Source organism: Maylandia zebra, linkage group LG23 (assembly GCF_041146795.1).
Source record: "Maylandia zebra isolate NMK-2024a linkage group LG23, Mzebra_GT3a, whole genome shotgun sequence".
NCBI classification, from domain to species: Eukaryota; Metazoa; Chordata; class Actinopteri; order Cichliformes; family Cichlidae; genus Maylandia; species Maylandia zebra.
In genome coordinates this window covers 27,677,616-27,698,348 of record NC_135188.1, presented here as the reverse complement: position 1 = coordinate 27,698,348, position 20,733 = coordinate 27,677,616, and positions in this window count along the sequence as shown.

The window sequence follows — 20,733 nt, the reverse complement described above, 5'->3', positions numbered from 1 at the left end:
TGAGGCTGGTGCCAAAAGTGAGTCAATGCCCATAGACTTCCATGTTAAAATGTCCAACTTAACAGCAGAAGTAAACACGTTTACAGTCACCTGTAAGAAATAGGTTTGGTCTCCAAAGCTGACTTCTTCTTTAATGACTACTCTACAAGTGGTGAAGTTTTTATAACTGTGTCATTTAAACTCTGTTAAGGCTTAAAGTTGGTGTCAGTAGAGGCGTGGCCACTTTTGCCCCTAACAATCCCCTAACTGGACAACTCGACTGTGTTTGTGTGTTAGCACATTTTTAAAACAAATAAAATGCAATTATCTGACGAATAATATGGGTTGATATGCAGTTAACTGTATGTTTGTATGTGTTGTTTCCATGCGGTTGTGTTTCAGTTTACTTTGCTAAAGGAAGACAATGCTGCAGAGCAGTCAGTCCCAAATCTAGTCAAAATGGCATGTGATTCACCTGCTCAACCCAGCTAGCTATTCCAGAACACCATTTTTCTTTTCTCTTTATACCCCCAAACAGCTTGAAAGCCTACTACTAGCAACCCTTGAAGCTCTTGAACTGAACTGTTTCTGTCATATTTCAGGCCTTATTAAAGAACAAAATGACTGAGTGTGCTCAGAAATCAGTGAAGGTTGCCTCTACCTATGCAGCTAACTTTGGAAAAACCACAAAACTATTCTAATGGTACTCAAACCACATCTTGATATACTGAGGTGTCAAAGAGAAGTAACCACTGGTGATGAGAAGTGGGCGGAAACCAGAGGTAGACTCTTTTCAACTTCCGGGCAAGAAAGTGAAGCGACCAATGAGAGTGAAGAATACTGATTGACATATGACTTTGGTAGCAACTACATCAGAAGGTTGCCTAGGCAACCGGATACTAGATGTAGATAGTTTGTAAGCTCATGCCACCTCTCATTTATTTAGATTTTTCTTCCAAGGAGCAGGACTTTGGACTTTGGAGCAGAACTTTCTTAATACCTTTCCAGGCAAAGGTAGTTTTGAAGGTCTTTCAAAACTACCTTTGCCCTCCACCCTCATTTTCCAAACACTGACTCTTCTGGCTCTAAAACATGGGTGTCAAACATAAGGCCTGGGAGCCGAAAACTGAGTAATACTGTTGATAGCGCACTTCTTTTTCTTATATTAGATACCTCAGAGATTAAATGCGCACTTAAGCTACTTTACACCAATGAGGCCCAAGAAGTAAAATGCGTTTGACATCCCTGCTCTAAAATATCAAGATAACTACAAACCAATGCATGAACCTAAGAGTGGCCCAGTCCATCCATCGAATCAGATCTGATAATTGGCTTTCTAACAGACCAAGTGTAAAAAGTCCATACAGTGCAGGTATGGTCTAGGAGGAATTTAAGTAAACTCTAAATTCCTTTCCCGAATTCACTGTCTCGCAACAATTAAGTGAATAGCCCCAACTTAACAAACTTTAACTTAAAGGAAGCTCATAGGTTTTAAATGCCATTAAGCGTGCTGAATCCACACTTGTTAATGTGTGAAATATTAAGATTCATGAGTTATACATTTCATTAAATAAGAAATTAGCAAAGCCTAATGAGCTATCGTGGGCAACTGCGTTTTCTTTTTTTTCTTTTTTTTTGCCTCAATCCACCCATGCACTTTTCAGCGCTGGACTTTCTGGTCACTACCCATCGGAGAGCCACAGCGGCGTGACCGGTGTCGTGCGCAGCGGCCCTCGCTGATGAATTTTCATCTGCTAATTGCAGACGCGTCGTTGTTGCCATTTGCTCTTGTGAAAACAGAGATTAAAATGTATTTGTCACTCATTCGCTCATAAAACGTATTCATGCCGCTCGCTTTGCCCTTTGAGTCGGCCCCGGTTTTACGAATCACTTGTGGCCGCGAGACCTTAACGCACCGCGAGCTGGACATCAAACACAGCCTTTTGGCCTGACCTTTGATTACTCCCCCCCACGGGCACGGTTTATTTTAAATCAGCATTTCGCACATGGATCGAGTTATCTTCGCTGATATCTCTAACAGTCTAGGCCGGTTTGATACAGGTGGCGTACTGGAGGAGGAGCTGAACTGTAAGTGTCCAGGCTGTGCAGCTTTTATCTGACCTTTTTGGATGAGGATGGATGACTCCCATCTTCATGATGATGACCTGCAGATGGAGGTTGCCTCGTAGCGCTTGTTTGATGCAGGTGGGAAAATGCTAGAAGCTCACACAAACAGCCATCTCGGAAAGCTCTTGGGGACCATTGGTAATTTAGATAATGAAGTTTCCTGGCCATATGTTATGAACTGCATGAGCCACATTTGCTATGAAATGCTGGCTTTTGGATCAGCAGCTTTTCTCACAGATCGTTAATTCCCTGTCACTTTTTCTCTTTAAAACATTAAAACCTACTCTCCTAGCTTTTGTAATCTTCATAAGTTGACCTGCTTGTTCATCTGTGCAGATTCCTCACTATCTTTACATATTTAATCTAATAAATTAAGTATAAAATGTGAGTTCCTCAATTCAGCCCATATTGGTGTTTAACAGATAGCCCTACAGTCCACCTCGGCTCAGTTTGACTCCCACTGAGCCCCCTGAACGTCCACTCACTCTCTGCACTTCCTTCCACAGCGATTTCCTTCCGTGGCCTCTTAGGAGCTACACAGCGATTATACAATACCTCACAGTTGGCTGGGAGTCGCCGCGCTTTGTGTGACTTAAGAGGGAAGGATGGAATAGAGTCAAACAGTCATTTCACTCTCTGCTGACTCTTTGGCCCTCACATGAAATACGCTCGCTCCTTTTTTGCTTTCCAGACCACTTTCCCTGCAGCGCTCACACTCTCGGAAAAAGTTCTGCGGTCCCTCTGTGTTTGGGATAATCAAAGAAAATTGAAAAACTGAGAGTTTCTACACAGAGACATGCCTCCTTCTTGTTCTGCTTGTTTAAATCCTCGTCTAAGTAACAGTGAAAACCCATCTAATTTCCCTGAAAAACGAGTCTAGTTACTCAGGTATAGCTGGAATTTTAACAGGAGCTTAGGAAGTAAGCACCCATACAAAATACACTACCATTCTCAGATTTAATGGCAACTTTAGCTCCATAGTACAAAGCAGTGAAAGAACATATCTCAGCAAAGAAATAAACACTTTATTTTTGTTTCTTTTTCTCACAGAATAATCAGAAGACAACAACAGTTGCTTTTTGTTTTGGGAACCACAAAGGATACCGGGGAACTCTTAATCGCCAGTATGAAGTGACATTTTTGGTTAGGCTTCTACTGAAACATGGGCCTACTCCATTTATTGAAGAGTCAGAACCAGAAGGTCTCATATATAACATATGACAAAAACAACAACTGAACAACTTGTCCGTACACTTTCACTGAAGACTATGAGCTCTTCTAAGCTGTATTTACATACAGTCACAGGCCACTTTATTAGGCACCTTTTCAACAGCTCATTAACATAAATCTCTAATCAGTCAATCACATAGCAGCAACTCAGATGACCTTCTGATGATCTGCTCGTGATGTACGTATTTTAACGTAACTTGTTAGAATTCTTCAGAAACTGCTAATCTACTAATCTGCTGATTTAACCCGCAACCATCTCTAGGGTTTACAGAGAACAGTCTGAAAACAAGAAAACATGTTCTGGGTAAAATGCCCTGTTGATACCAGCTTGACTGCTTTAAGCTGATAAGAAGAAACCAGTAACTCAAATAAACACTTAGCCAAGGCATGCAGAACAGCATCTCAAGAGCAGCAGAAGACCACATCGGGTGCCACTTCTGGATGCTCAGCTGAAAAATCTGCAGAAACTCTGATGCTGTCATGTCAATATAGACAAAAATCTCAGAGGAAGTAGCAAGATCAGAAGATCAATCAGAAGAAAGTAGGCTTTCAGGGAGACTAGCCTTGCACAGAAAGAAACTGATACAGCTAGAGGATAAACTGAGCAGCTGCAGTACAGAATAAATGAACAGAAAAACATAATCAGTAAATTTAAAGATGCATCTGAAATACCAATAAGTGGAGCTGCAGTTGCTGTACTTGTAACTCAAGAACTTCATATTTGCTGTGATGCAATCTTAGTTTTTGAACCTTATTTGCTGCAGCCTGTATAAATACTAAACAGGAAAAAGTTTCCTCAGCCTTGAAAGTACATTATTGTATCTCTGTAGTTTATACTTTCATAGGCACTGACTTCCTTCTATAGCAAACACATCATTGAGCAGTGCTTCAAATACAGATGCTTCATAGATTTCTGAAGCTCTTGCTTTAATGGCAACAATTAAAGTAGCACCTGAGTTACTTCACCTGATGCCACCACTCTTAAAAAAAAAAAAGACTAGCCATTGATTTGCAATGGTCTTTTTTTGTATGAGAGCCATTTAAAACAGGGGCCCCGTTACCCAGCTGACTCACCCATTGACCCTGCAGTGCTACGGGGAATTCCTTGGGCTCGATTGTTTAGACAAAGGTGAAATGTTTATTCCTATTAGCCAACTTCCCCACAAGATACGATATTGACCTGGAGGAACGTCTGATCGGCTATCACAAATTACAGCTGTGGCGTGGACGCAACTCTGCTTCAGTGCTGCCTGGGCATCAGTGAACGGTGCTGGGGACATACAAACACAACCTACTGTAAGAAAGAGAGAAAAAAAATCAATGGAGTCTAGTCAGATGTTAGGTAAGCTGTCCCCAACGTTTGCTTTAGGGACAGTCACAGTTGTTTAATAAGACCCCGAGCATCTCCAATCAATGAGAGCTTTCCATTTCCCCGTTTTGAAATCAATGCGGCTGCTTGATGCAACACTGCTGACTTCTTGAGACGTGTCTTCATTGCTGGACCGCATAGAAATTGTTAGTTGGGTTTTGATTATGTTTCTCCTCTCTTTTTTTGGGAATAATAGATACAAGAAAACAGCCCCAGCCTTTTTGGAGCAAGTGGAGATGAAATTAATGAGTGTGCGTGTCAAAAACTTTGAAGACGTGCAAAAAATGTTTTTTAGAGATGAAAATTTATGCAGGTGGCAAGACGTGCATTCATCTGATTGACGTTTTAAGATTTGGGAAGTTTTAGTGAAACCTGTGGCTTGGCTGAAGACTGGAACACGAGGATGAAGTTTAAAAGCAAATATGAATCTTCTGAAGTGTGTTTCTCACATAATCTTCAGACACGTACAGAAAAGAGGAAGACACACACACACAAGCTGAGCCTAGTGTGCTCCGAATGTCATAAAATCTGCTGTTTACTGTATTTTAATTTGTCCCTGCCACTTCCCTTCATCCTCCTCTTGCCTCTCCTCCCTCCCACCCCTCCGCCTTCCCCTGTCGTATTGATGCGCGCCCCCCTGTAGAGCCCCCTGCGCTACCAGGTATGACTAACTGCTATCTTGCTCCTGCGACTCTTTTGTCATTTATCTTGCTCCGCTATGCCGGCCGGCTGACTGCACAGCACGACAGCAGGCGGTGACAATAATTTGCACTGATCGGACCCCTCTGCCCACCCTGCTGTTACAAATGGCAATCGATTATCATGCGGTAGTACTATCGACTGTCCAGCACTCGTGTGTGTTTGCGTTTGTGTGTGAGTGTGTGGCAAAGGATAGGTTTGTGTTTGTACTTGTACAAGGCACTGCTGCACTTCACCAGCTGCAGATTGTTTTATCTTTTTTTTTCTACTATGACACATCATAAACACACAGTCTAAATTAATCTAATATTTGGAAATATGTTTTCTGAACTCTTAAGAAACAGTCGGCTCTTCATTTTCACCTTTTACCCAAGTTTAATGCTCTTGTGCACTGTTGTGTCTGCATGAGCTGCTAATGCTCGGCTTGGAGGAAGTAGAGGAATCTTGAGGACTGATTGAGTCAGTACAAGTATTATCAGAGCTGTGAAAACAAGAAAAACACCTTGTCTGCTTTCCTGTTTGCAGAAAACAAGCTACTATTATCCTCATGCTAGTCAATTTACTATATTTACATGGCACGTTTGTCCCAAACAGACATGTTGCAGTTATTTAGGCCGCTGTGAGGTGTAGTTACATTTCTGGGAAGACATGATTTGAGATACGTAGGACAGTATAGAGATATTTCAGTGTAGCAGACTTGATCCAGATCCAGATTCAACTTCAACTTAAGTAATTTTTGAAAGGATTCTTTACCAAAATTGAACGGTTTGTGTAGCATCTTCACAAATACGTATCAAACTGTGAAATGACGATGACTGGGAGGCAAACTAATCAGCGTCCAGATATCCCTCTCAATCCCAGAACTCATTTCATGCCTCAAGTTGTGGGAATTTGCAACTTTTCAACAAAATCTATTCTTCTCTTGTAGACAAAGAAGGATTGTTTTCTGTAATGTTTTCATGGTAAAATTTGGGATATATCGATGCAAAGACTTAACAGAAGGCAGGCGTGTCCACACGTGTCCAGTGATATTCAACAACTTAAAGTGAAGACAGGTGAACTGAATGCTGGTGGTCTAGATCAAGATTCAACTTTTTGCAGGTTCGAGGCAAGCGATTGAAATAACTATCAGTGAGAGTCAAGGGCCAGAATGATTTGCATATGACAGCATGGTAAAGATTAGAGGGGTGACTAGGAAATGGGAGCCAATCAGAGTCCACTACCATCCGATCACTGGTGACAAAGCATTGCACAAAAGGCAAATGACATCCCTCAAGTCATTACTGGTGATGACCCTGACCCTAACCCTTTTATAGAAAAAAACAAAACAGACTTTTGGGGGAAAACATGGAAATTGAACCTGTGTTTGAAGTAGTGAATTTGAATGGTTGCTATCTTTGCTTAAATACTTGTGAAAAGAATTTTACAAATACACGAGTTGATGGTTGGGAGTCATTGGGACCAAAACCGATGATGACTTGAACGTGATCCCATTTCAAGGAAATCTTAAAACAGAGGAATTGTAAAGCCAAAATGCCTGACAGAGCCTTGGCTTTAAAGGTAACATCTTCAAGTTTATTAAATGATGATTGCTTAGCAAGTGTTTAAAATGCAGTTTAACCCTGGGTGATCTGCCAGTGACCTGATGGATGTTAAGAGGTTAAACTAGTCTTGTTAGCTTGAGTTTTCATGCATTGTGACTGTTCTCCAGTATGTAAATTACAGTAGGAAGGCTGTGTTGGCGGACTAATTTTTGCAGGCCATGCTTGAGAAAGCAGGTTCAGGAAAGTTCATACACTTTTCCACTTGCTGGGTTGATTTATATCATACGAAAAGGAGGGCAAGCTTTTGCATTTACACAACCTTTTCATTAGTTATAACTTGCAAGAGTTGGTGCTGAATTTTTCTGAAGGGTGTTAGGGTTCAGGTCAGCCCAATGAACAGGCTTACTCTACTGTCTGAACTTAACGAAAGTAAGCAACGAGGAAAAGCCAAAAATGAAGAGCGAGTAGTAATGGAAGTCAGAAATCAGCAGATGAGGCTAAAGTTGATTGAATCAACCTCTTCACATACAACAGGTCATTGGTGACCCATCCTGGGTTTGGGTTTGTTAGCATCAACCAACTTCTACATGTTTGGTACACCCAAATGCAAATAATTTTAAACAGAAAAATTACATCTTCAAGTTAAGCTTCTGGTTAAAACAAACCCAAACTCTAGCTGATGGGCTGTTCTTGGGAAGATGTCAACTTCCTAATCGGGATTTGTGTTGCTGTTTAAAGCTGGAAATTCAGAGCATATGGCTTGTGTTCAGCAGAGATGAACAAGAAAGTTTAAGAACGACATCAAAGCTGGTGTTCAAGAAATTAATTGAGCTGAATTAAGCCGAACCAAGACCAGATGTCAAGTATAGTGTGTGAGAAGCCACTCTTCCTCAAGTTTCTCTTACTGAAAGGTTACTGAGGTGCTTTTTTCCTCTAAGATGAAGTAAAAAGACAAATAAAAACATATTTTCTTGGCATGAAACTAACAATTTATACATTTGGATGCAGGAATTTATAATAGAACCAAAAGTTCCTTTAGATCAACATCAGGTACGACTATAGATTTTAAATGGTTTATGTTCAGTCAAAGAATGATGGTGCAGTTTCTTCCTGCTGATTGGATGATGAACTATGAGCACTAAGAGACTGCGGGCTGTTAATTTTGAGCTTTATAGCTTGTGAGACGTCTGCTGTCTCCTGCACAGCTGCACCACACTGTCTACTGTACGTTTCTGCTGTATTTATCTACTTCACCAGACTTGAACATTGGTGTCCTGCAAATAGAGTGTGTATAATATTGATGACCGGGATATGTGCCGTTTAATCAGTGCTATCGATCCGCTCGGCCCCGTTGCCTTGTGCAGCTAGGGTGGAGGAGCGCTTAAAACAAGAGGGAGCGTTTGATTCCCCTGTTGGAGCTACATTAACGGTGCCCGGGCCCTCCCCTGTTGGCGCTCCTCTCTCCACCTCTCCTGTAACTGCATTGTGCTTTCGCTCAATCAATACTTGCAGCAATTGCTCAAATTAAAAGGAAAAAATAGGTTTGCTGAATCCTCACCCGGTGGCTTCCTGTGGACTCCTGGCGGCCGCTGTGGCTCGCAGAGCACTTACAGGAAGTGGGGGGGAAAGGTGTTCGAAGGGTTGATTGATGGGCTGTCTCAGCACGGCGCTCACCCACTCAGACTCCACCAGACTGCCAACTCCGTCTTTGTGCGAGACTCTCATAATTCACAGCTCCTCCATCAGTGGAAACATGCAGCAGCTCCCAATTTACACATGTAAAAAGTGTCCATTTGAATACTGCCAATTTTCTCATGCTTACCTTCATACCTGTCTCTGGTTATCGGCTTTCATAATGAACCCACAACGTTATTGTTGTCCTGTATTTCAGGCAGCAGGGCATGATTCAAAGGGATCAAATTGTCAGTGTGTTTGGATATAGGGGATTGTAGGGATACATTTTCTCTTTTCCTCTTTTCCCTCTTTTTTAAACCCAGTCTGTTACCCGGTAATCACTTGGCGGATACCTTTTGAAGTCAGAGGGAGTTCAAAGCGGGTGTCAGCAGGCTGTGGAAGACGACCCCTTCACGTTCCAGTCATTGTGTGTAATTGGTGCTGTCTACTGTTGAGCGCGAGCCGAAGGAATACAACCTTTATTAGTACAATCGCAGGCAGGTTCGGCTTACCAGCCGTAATATCTTGCAGGCACACGCATATATGTGGATACGCGCACACACACGGTGCATCAAACAGACGGTGTCAAATCACCAATGGGTGGGTGTTTGGCTCAGGAATGCAATTACCGTGGTATGGGGAGAGCTGCATACACAGAGAACACATTGGGTGCAATAAGGTGAGCTAGTTTACTTTTCCAAGGGTCCTTTCTTTTTCCTGTACGCTTTGTCTTCAGGAGACACAAGATGAATGCGAGGAAGAGCAAATGGCCAAGTGAAACTGTATCGGCCCAAACAGACACAAACTGTTTACAGTATAATGTTACAGCACAGTTGAAAATGGCACTGGGAACTCTGCAGACAATAGATTTTTGAATGTGCCCTGGTAGAAGTCAGAAATGTCATTGTGTGCAATTTAGTAAAGCTTGGCTCGCTAAGCTTGATTTGTATCACATCGCAAATGGCACAGAAACTCCTCAGTCTCCTCACAGTACACTCGAATAAATCACAGCACTATGATTACACATGAAAGTTTAGCTTTTTTAGTGTTTTCCTTTATGTTTGTCTTTGTTAACTGTTGGACAAGTAAAAAAAATTCCATACTTTATTATTGGAATCATTCTTTCTTTCCCTCTCAGATGTACTTCTTTCTGCTAATTGCACAATGCATCCGTCAAATTAGTCTCTGCCAAGCGAGGATGCAAGTAACACAAATGTTAAATGGACTTCTACAGCACATGTATGCTCTACTTGATTACACAAAGCATTTTCTTCCTGCAAGACTCATTCTCTCACACCGTTATAAGGTGCTTTTTTCTAAACCTCAGCATTTTTAACCTAACATTCACATTCTCGGTGGATGCACTAGGGGCAAATTAAGGTTCAGGTTATTCCAAGAATGCAACGGTGTCCCAGCAATACTTTGGCCAGCAGACAATAAGAGCCAGGGATTGATCCGGTAACCTGCAGATACACTGACAACTAGGTCAGCCTCCTGAACCATACTAAGTGTACTTCTGCAGTGGGCAAGGGGGAATGACACGACCCTCCAAGAAGTGGATGTCCCAGCAAATTCACCCAGATCGTGCAATGCTCAGAGAAAACGCAAAAATCCAAATACTACATCTCAGACTCTACAGGCCTCAGTATGTTAAATGTTAAGTAAAGTAAGTAGTTGTTAAAGTTCATGGCAGAACATGCTAGAATGCCTTAGTTTTCCACAGCTGCATCTGACCCAACCACAAGACTTCTACAACAATGTTCTTTACACAGATGGGATCAAAGTGGAGATTTTTGGTCATAATGCACAAAACTAGACATAGGATACCAGCTCAAACGTCTCCTACCAGCTCTCAGCATGTGGCATGATGATTTGGGCTTGTTTTGCAGCCATAGAATCTGGGCACCTTGCAATCATTGAGTCGACCATGAACTCCTCTGTATACCAAAGTATTCTAGAGTCAGATGTTACGCCATCCTTCTGACAGCTAAAGCTTGGCCATCATTGTGTCATGTAACAGGACAATGATCCAAAGCACAGCAGAAAATCTACAGCAGAATGGCTGAAAAGGAAAAGAATCAAGGTGCTGCAATGATCTAGTCAAAAGTCCGGACCTCAATCTGACTGAAATGCTGTGGTGGGAACTTAAGAGAGCTTTTCATAAATGAATGCCTGAAGTTAATGAACTGAAGCAACACTGTAAAGGAAAGTGGGTCAGAATTCCTCTACAATGATATGACGGGCTGATAAAGACATAAATGAAACCACTACTTCAACTTACTGCATTTTGTTTTCATTTTTGTTAAATAGATAATGAAATAGTGTACAATGTTTTGTGCTGTTATTCATCTCAGGTTACATTTGAACTTTAAGATCTGGTGAGGATCAGATAATTTCTTATTATGTCCTGATACATAAAACATTACAAGTGACACATTACATTAACTGTAAATGTCATCAACAATGCCGTCCAGAGCCAGTTTAAAATTAATAAAGGGGAACTTGTGGCGGGAATACATGTGCTGATTTGTCAATTAACAGTAAATCAACGAATGTAGCATCGCCCTCATTTGAAACAACTCAGTGTTTTAGATTTATTGCTTCTTTTTCATACTGAAAGAACCCGCCCCCCAACCCCACACAGAGGAACAAACATACATGTGTGGTTATACGTGTCCTCCTTCAACCCTTGAACAATGCTCACTCTCAGCCCTGCAGACCAGCATCCGGAGGAAAAAAAGCATCACGAGTCAAAAGGCCTATTCCCTAACCCTCATAAATTGCACATAACTTGATTACAATGAGACGATTATACCTTATTAGCAAGGATATTATGGCGTCTTCTTACTGGGGCTCATTATATAGACTTACATCTGTGACTGAACACTGGCGCTTCCTTTTCTTCCAGTGTGCATGTGTGACCTGCCAGCCATTACCGCAGCTGGAGGAAGAGGAAGAGGTATGGGGCCAGGGGGGCGGAGGGTTGGTCAGCATTCATGTGGTGTGGTCTTGAAATTCAGATTCTTAAAACCATTGCTGTGTTTTATGTATTTACAGTGAAAGGACATTGCTTGCAACAAGCAGAGTATCTTACTTGTTACTGAAAACACTATTACATGCATTTTGTGGTGTTATCAGGATGCCTTGGGGAGGGGGGTGCCATAACTGAGAATATACACACACATACACGCACCAGTGTTGAATCTGATGGGGTTTTACTGTAATTACTGCACTTCTGTTGCACCTGCTAGGACTTGGTGGCCAATACAAAAAGGCCCATTGCACTGGGCAGCTTGCACATCTAAATGTGTGTAATCATTTGGGTGCAAAGCAGGACACTGCTGCAGGGAGGATGTGCGAGCTCAGCAAACCTTCCCCCGGATAAATAAAGGTTTAAAAAAGACATCTAGATAATAGCCGTTTGTGATTACAGAGGCGGTTTGCAGCGCGGCACCTTCCGATGGGTGCGTATGTGCTGCGAGGCTGCTACGCCGCCAACAACAACATTTTCTTCCATGTCAGCCGCCAAAATGAGAGCAACTGCCATATAATCTGTTTTTAATGGACGCTAATGCAGGAACACCTGTCATAGCCACGGCAGCATTTTCTCCCCCAATATAATCCTAAGAAGATTACACATGTTGGAAGCAGGTATTCCTGGATTAATTATTGACAGACTGTGAATTGGGTCTTATAGCCAAATGTATTTTGGTAATGTGTTTGTATACACTATTCCTGTGGTTAATTCTACCCTTAATGGGTTGTTTAGGAGATAGCACTCTTTACTTGACTTTAATTTGCGAATACGGAGCCAGTCTTGATAAGAGTGCTCATACCTTATGTGCAGAAAGGTTTTAGCGTTCACTCCGATTTTAAACTTGTAGTGAAATTTACTCGTCTAGGTTTGAGTGTCCACACGATTGTTTTTGTTAATAAACACAAGCGTCACGAAAAGTATTGTCTTTGAGTTAAGGTTTTTAAAACTCATCGTGTACACTACAGTATAAAAATTGTTACCATACATGTAGATAAACAGTTAAAGTTGCTATTTTTTCAAGCTTCCAGGAAGCCAGACTTTCTTGTCATTTTATTAAGTGCTCTTGAGCAATAGTTCTCCAGGGTTTCTGAAGGTGTTGCAAAGTTTTTCTTTTGACACTGGCTGCTTTTTCACGTATTTTCAGTCCAGTTCTTGTACCTGACCAGTTTCAGAGGAATGTATTGTTGTTTTGTATGTTGCACAAAAACACATCATTTGTTCCTATTTCTTTAAATCCATGAAAAATACCAAATATAACACATTTTGAAAGACATTAAGTTGTATTTTTACACCAACAATGTGATTCCCAAAGAGCTATTATCAGAAAGCTTGACATGTCTCAGCGTGGTGTGCAGTGTGTTCTTAATAAAGTTGAGGAAAATGGACAAGTGGAGGACAAAAGAAGTCACAGGCCTAAAAAAACTATCTACAGCAGATGAATGGTAAATGAAAGTCATGTCCTCAAGAAACAGGAACAAATCCAGCAAAGACCTGACAAAGGAGTTCAGAGATGCAACTTTCAGTTGATCATCTACTGTTCACTCAAGCTTCATCAGAAATGGTCTCAGTGGAAGGGTGGCAGTCAGGGCGGAAAACATTGAGAAAAGGCTGATTTTGGCTCTCAACTGTTTGACCTGTTGCCCTCTGGCAGGTCCCTCAAATCACAAACAGATTCAGAAAAACCAACACCGACCCTCAATATACACCAACTCCCCCCACCCCCGACCCTACATTTGTCATAACTGTCACGCTTCCAAAATGGCAAACAAGTTAATCACATGGTTAGGGATCAAATGTGTGCAAAACCTCAAGTAATAGTTAGTGAAATTGTGAATTATTTGCACCATCATGCCACGCCATTGCACTGGTGCTGTTTTTTACCATACCTTGTGTATACCTTATTTATTTAGCAGTTTTAAAATCTTGAACTTCTTATATTCACTTACTCATCTTTATGCCTGTTCTTTGTTTCTCTTTGCATCTGAAGGTGTAGCCGTTCTGCATACACTCCATAACAACGATTCTTATAAACTCAATGGAGAGTTCTCGAGTACATGAGAGGGTTCATAAACAGCACTGAGTTTAAGCATTGCTTCTTTTGCATTAGTTACAAAACTGGCTTATTTATTTGCCCAGTGCAAAATAGTGTTCATTGATTAATACTTAGCTCCCTCAGCTCCAGGTTTGGGCCATGACAAACACGTAACGGAAGAGAGCTTTCATCTTTTTACCAAGTCTTAAGTGTGTTCTGAGGAGTCTGGCATACTTATGTTCACTCTAATTTAAAATCTAAACTTTCCTCCACCGCCGCCACCATCTTCACTCTCCTTCACCACCTCTCTCCTCACTTCCCCCCGTCTCCCCCCGCCCACCCCCTTGGATGACAGCCGGAGCCGCAAATGAGTGAGGCTCCACCTGACAAGCCACCGCAGGAGTGGGGTGGGGTGAGGAGATGGGTATAGGTACATTAGAATTGGGGGAGGCAATGAGAAGATGAGGGTGGAGGATCTGCTATTTTAGACCTTCTAAGGAGCTCATTAAGCAAAGGTGTGATCAGCACGCCTCCGCTTAGGTGATGCTACCGGCTTCCGCACCTTTGCTTGCCACACCACAAGCGAGTCAATTTTATTCACTGTTAAAGGAAGAGGAGGAGGAGGGGGAGTGTGTGTGTGTGTGTTTGGCAGGTGGGAGGGAGTACACTTAGCCAACAGGCCCTTTTCTCTTCCCCCTCTCCCAAATCTCCCAGAAGGCTCACCTCGACTTTCAATTGTCAGACTTGTTAGTGAGCCTGTCTGACATCGGGGCCGTCAAGTTATCGGCTGGATTGCACTTTATGACGTGTGGTATGATAATATTTTTACCTTTCACTGAGCGAAGAGGGGGCTGTTCTTCTGTCTCTAATTCCCCTCAGCCCCTCAGCCCCCCTCCCCATTCCCACGGCTTCTTTACCTCTACTGGAGATTTTATTATTTGACTTGAGAATTTACTCTCGCCTCGCAGCAGCTTCCTTATTCCCAGCAGCGCAGGAATCACGCGCCAAGGAGACGTTGACGGATGTCTTCTTCCATCCGCCGGAGAGCTGTCGCCCCGGACAACGCAGACGATGACGAGGAGCTTTTGACATGCTCTACTCCAGCTCGTGTCTCCTGACACGAGCCTCCTGCCGCCATTGCCAGCCAGGGCCGCCACCAGGGAGGATGCTGGGATACGCTGCAGTGATTCACCTATTACAACTGGCTTTGGAAATCTGTCACACACACACACACCTTGACTGCGTAGCGCACGCACACATACACACACCTCCTGGATAAGCTGCTGCCAGGAGCGGCAGAGGGGGCAGGCCTCGTGTGCACAGAGCAGATGTACGAGACAGGAGGAAAGAAATGAAAAAGAGAGGAAAAAAGGAGACAGCAAGTGTGTGTTGTTCCTCAGACAGCAGAGAAATACACACACGATGTCTAAATCTACCTTCCTCCCACAAGCACAATGGAAAGATTACTTGCAAACTGCCAGGTAGACAACAAGACGTGAGCCGTCAAGCCCCTGGCAGCTCACTGCCGCAAGAGCTAATCAGGTTTGAAGCACACCCAGGTACACTATCTTTTGCTTTTGAGTGCACACGTTTCTCGACATTAATCCCCACTAAGCCTTTGCAGCTAATGTAATCTAATTAATGACTTTTTTCCTGAGCCTGCTGCAAACTTGAACTTCAGACTATGTATCCATGTTTTTCTGTACATTTTACTGAACTGTTAGCCTGCTAGGAGAAAGAAAAGGTTCTTTCAAAACAGTCGCTCCGACTTCTTGCAAATAAAATTGGTATATTCAACAACAAATGTCCTAAAAAATGAAGATATGTGTCTTAAAGGGAAAATTTCAAGCATTTACATATTTTATGTCCTATCGGTCCATCTTGATATGACAGCATGACACAGTTGCTGCAGATTTTTTCTGCTGCACATCAGTATCACATGACGTGAATCTTTTGTTCCACCATGTCTGGATCCATACCATTCTGCCCCTACCCACTGAATGTTGCAGCAGAAATAGAGACTCATCAGAGTGACCAACATTTTTCCAATCATCTATTGTCCAGTTTCAGTGAGTCAGTATTAACTGTAGCCTCAGTTTCCTGTTCTTAGCTGAGAGGGAGTGGCAGCCACTGCAGTCCTATGCTGGTACAGCTCATTTCCTTCGAAATTTGACATGTTGTTGATTCAGAGAGACTCTCATGCATACCTTGGTTGTAACAAATTCTTATTGGAGTTACTGTTACCTTCCTATCAGTTCAAAGCAGTCTTGCCACACAGTATTTTGTCTTAGAACAGTTGCTCACTGGATATTTTCTCTTTTTCTGACCATTTTTGTAAAACCTAAAGATGGTTATATATGATCAGCATGTTTTATAAAATGCTACAATTTTTGATTTTATTTTCACTTTTCATTTTCCCTCAGCTTCCTAAGTTCCGTAGTAGTCTTTCTTCTGCATTTCCTGTTTCAGTTATTTCCCGTTTTATTTAGTTTACATGACTTCCTGTCCTTGTCCTTCTGACTCCTCTGTGATTCTCTCACCCATTTTCCGTGGTTTCACCTGTTTCTCATTTTCATGTCTGGTCTTTCTGTGTATGTACTGAGATGTTTTTGTTTTTTTTTCCTGTAATGCTTCCTAAAATTGAACCACAATTTTAGGAAACAAAAAGAAAAGGAAAGAAAATGTTCTATATTTTTCTGCCAGTTCATTGTAATTATTGTTTTCAAAAATGTGTTTATTTTATGTGATAATTCATTTTATTTTTCCATGTTTTCTTTTACAGTGTGCACAGTAAAAACATCTGTAAAAGTACACATGTTCCACATGTTTTTTTCTGTATTTTTAGCCACAGTTTGAACTTTACAATTTTCCATTTGCATAAATTTCCATTAAAAAAAAACAGCAGATAATACACTGTCAGAAAATGAAAGGTATATTTTCTGTGTTTTTTACAGTGTAGGCTCTTCACAGTGTTCTCGTATAAATTCCCATCTGAGATACTTCAGAAGCATGCTAAACTTCAAGGATTTAATGTTTGCATCATGCTGTTGGCACATGCTCTGCCCTTCCATGAAACAGCCCATACGGGTGGTCCTGATATCTGATTAGAAATGAGTTTGTAGCACTTACATGCTTTATGTTACCTGCTCTATCATGATGCATGTGAGCACCTCTCTGTACCAAAGGGATTTCCTTGTTAAAAAAAACAAAACAATCCAACCTGGTTATTTCCAGCGTATTTGGAAGATTATATGTAGTCTTCATTTGGAGCCACAGGGCCAGAGGGGATATTCGAGCTGCAAGTACTGGGCATCATTTGTGCTGTAAATATAAATAATTTAACACATTCAGATTATGCGCTGTACCTTAAACATGAGGTCTCTGAATATTTTATTAAACATGCATTTTGCAAAATTAGCTTGAGCTTTCATATATGTCAGCCTACTACCATATTTACATTATTTTGCTCCACTAGTTTTTTCGTTGGATCGGTTTGTTCCCAAGACTTTTTCCTCAAGGTTTGCTTTGGTCAAAATTTTATCTGTCATATCAGTTGCTCTAATAATCTTTTATAATATTCTTGGTGTCTCTTACATTTGCCAGGGTTTTGGTACTTGAGATAATTAGTCCTCCATTATTTATGCAAGTTAACATTGACCTCAGCAGCCATAAAGGAATATCTCCAGCAGCAACAAGAACGTGCAACAGATGGTATATCCGCTGGTCTCCAGAGCTCCTGATCTCAACACTGAGTCTGGATTACATGCAGTGACAGAAGCAAAAAGGGGCCAATTTCCAGAAAAAATTTGTTTCAGGTAGTCCAAGTTGTTCATAGAACAACACATCTACCAAATACTAAATATGGGCTTATTTTGGTTTATATAAAGTTAATTGACCATTATGTCATTAGTTTTTAAAGTAATACAAGCTTTTATGAAATACTTGTGAATCTGTTAATGTTAAGCTTTGATTGTCAGGGTCCTGGGTCTGAGCGACCCAGGATCCCTGAGCAGTTATGAATTATATTATTAGTATTATTATATGTATTTTGGTGTTGCTTCCCTTCTCTGTGCTTGTGTGTGTGTATATATATATATGTGTGTGTGGCTGAGCACCTGTTTATAGGCGGCGTCAGGCCTGGAGGGTGTGGTCCTGCAAGGGGACTGGCCACACCCGAAGCCACACACCTGCTGCTGATCAGGCCTCGTCGGGGGAGCTACTTAAGAGAGTCTTGGAGCTCCCACCGACGCGGGATCATTCCATGAGACTCCACGTTAGTCTTCTGCTTAGTTAAAGTCTGAGTGTATGCCTACTGGAATTAAGTGTCTTGACGGCTGCCTCTGTCATTTTCCCCTCAGGAGGAGCGTGGAACATCGGAGGGCAGCAGGCACGGGGTGTGTGTGGACACACGAGAGTGGAGAACACGGAGCACGGACTTTTTGGGAAGACACGACACGGGAGTCACGGGAGAGCACGGGGATTTACTGTTATTGTTTCCATCACTGTAAATAAACGCACTGTTTATACACAGAGTACCGCGCCTGGGTCCTCCTTCCCCACTCCTTCCACGGTGTGCCATGCCGCACCGTGACATTGATATCTTGATGCCCAGTTAGAGTTAGTGGATTCAAAGGTGCAGACAGGATGAGGAAGGTGTCAGGTGTGGGAACCTTAAAGAATAGTTCTTTAAGCTTTGTCAGTGACCTTAATGCTTACCTTTGAAAGTCTACTAGGAGTAAACCTTGTTTCTCTTTTCTGAACTGAGCGGTCTCTACCTGTGCAGATACCACTAGAAAAACCATGAAACTATTCTAATGGTCATCAAACAGCATCTAAACCACAAAAACTCAAAATTAATGGTACAGGGGAGTTAATCAAATGTTGTCTTTATGGGGGGGGAAGTTAGGGTCTTGATTTTCATCATTGGGGGCACAGACACAGACAACTGGAGACTAGATGGCCGATTAATCATTCCTGTGTTAGTTCACATGATGTCTACCACCAGGGCTATTTGGTTCTTTGTAATGTAAATTCTCCATCACGCATGGACCCAAGTGGTCTAGTGCACTGGAATAGTGTGCATTAACCATTTGCACTGACTCTTGAGGTGTACCTAGCTTACTAAATTGGTCCTGAACACAGCTGAGGAAATAAAATAAAAACACCCCACATCAGCACTGATGAACGGGTATGAGAAAAGTTTTGTTTTCCAGAAAGTTCCATTTTCTCAAGCTGTTGAAGCATCTTCATCTCTGCAATCTGAGACTCTCTGAGCTCCTGTGCTGACTTATCAATGAAATGGCAATCCGTTTTTACACTCTCATCTCCAACCTGGCCCTGGGGGCAGGAACGGTAACATAAATGGACTTCGAGGGAGCTCGGAGTACAGATGCTGTTTCTTTGTAGGGAAAGAGCTGCTAAAGGTGGTTCAGGCACCTAATCAGGATGCCTCCTGGGTGCTTTCCTTTGGAGTTTTTTCATGCACATCTAGCTAGGAGGTGACCCCACGGATAGACCCAGAAATCGCTCGAGGGATTATACTGTGTATTTCATCTGGTCTGAGTAAATGGCGGGATAACCCAGCAGCAACTGGAAAATACTGCTGGGGAAAAAGTTGCCTGGAATACTGTGCGTGGGCTGCTTGCTACTCTGACCCAACTTCATATAAGTGGACAAAGTTGGGATGAAATGACAACAAACTTTAAGCTCCACAAATCAAAATGTTTTAGTTTCTCAAATGAACCATCAGAAACCATGAACCACATTGATGAGTGTCACTTCCCGCTGTCACTGGAACATTTTCCCATATCCAGGCCATGTTTTGCGTGCACGTGTGATACTGTTTTGGGAAAACTGAGTTGCCCTTTGACTCTGTCTTTGATCTGAAGTGTCCAATTTCTTAAGGTGAAATAAAACCTCCACATGTTCTTGTTCCTGGCTTCTTCAGGAATTACTTTCCATCCTTAGACCTTTTGTAAGGGAAGATACTTTTCTTTTTTTTTGATGCCATGACAGGAACTGTCACAATGGATTGAAGTGGTACACTGCTGTGGAGCAAAATAGATTTTCAATTCGCACAAATACCATTATCCATGGCAGGTTTCTCTTCCTTGGCTCATCCTGTGAGCCCCTTTCCCCTCCCTTAGCAATTTCCACAAACAAACATTTTCCCCCTCCCACTCTGTACAAGAAAACATACAATTATCTCTAAAAACTGGAACAGATTTTTTATTAAATTAACCTTATTAGTGCATTACGGTAAGCAAATGCCAAAAAAAGGAGCTCCTCATTTGCATTAAGATAGATTTTTCAGGTTGGCTGCACAATTTAATTAAAGAAAAGATTAAGAATCATTAACCAAGCTGCTCTACCTTGCAGTAGCGACAGGCTCACATCTGACTCAGGTTAACAGAAACCCAGATGGTGGCTCTCTAACTGTTGAATCTCCGTAACCGAATCAGAATGATCCTATTAGTTTCCACGGGTGGGGCGGGTGAAGTAAAGTGAGGGAATTCTGGAAATTTGCAACACTTGCACACGGTGCAGCCGGGGGCCGAGTTTCATCCGAGATCCCTGGCTGACTTTTTGATTTTTAGTGTTGTGGAGGGGAAAGGAGGAGGGAGTCAAGGGTGACTCAGGTGGCCAAGGTTCATTTCAGGGTGTGAAATCCAAATGGAAGCGGTGTACAAATGGAAACCTAATTTGCTACGCTTTGCATCCATTTGGGAAAGTAATAACATTACCTGAAGTTCATGGAGCAGTATTTCCAACACAAATGATCCTGCATGCAAATGTGTCATCTACAGACATATTGCCCTGATTTTCTTGAAATTAGATTTTGCTTTCACTCAATGTTTTTAGTTTGGCTTTTTAGTGTGTATTTGGTTACATATTTGAACATTAAAACTAATTTGTAATTGTGCAAAACAAGATCATGGTTTGGGTGAAAACAGACCATTTTAAAATCTATAAAACATGCTAGAAATTTCCATTGCCAAATTCAGCCTCATCTAAAGGCAACAATATAGCATGCACAACTTAA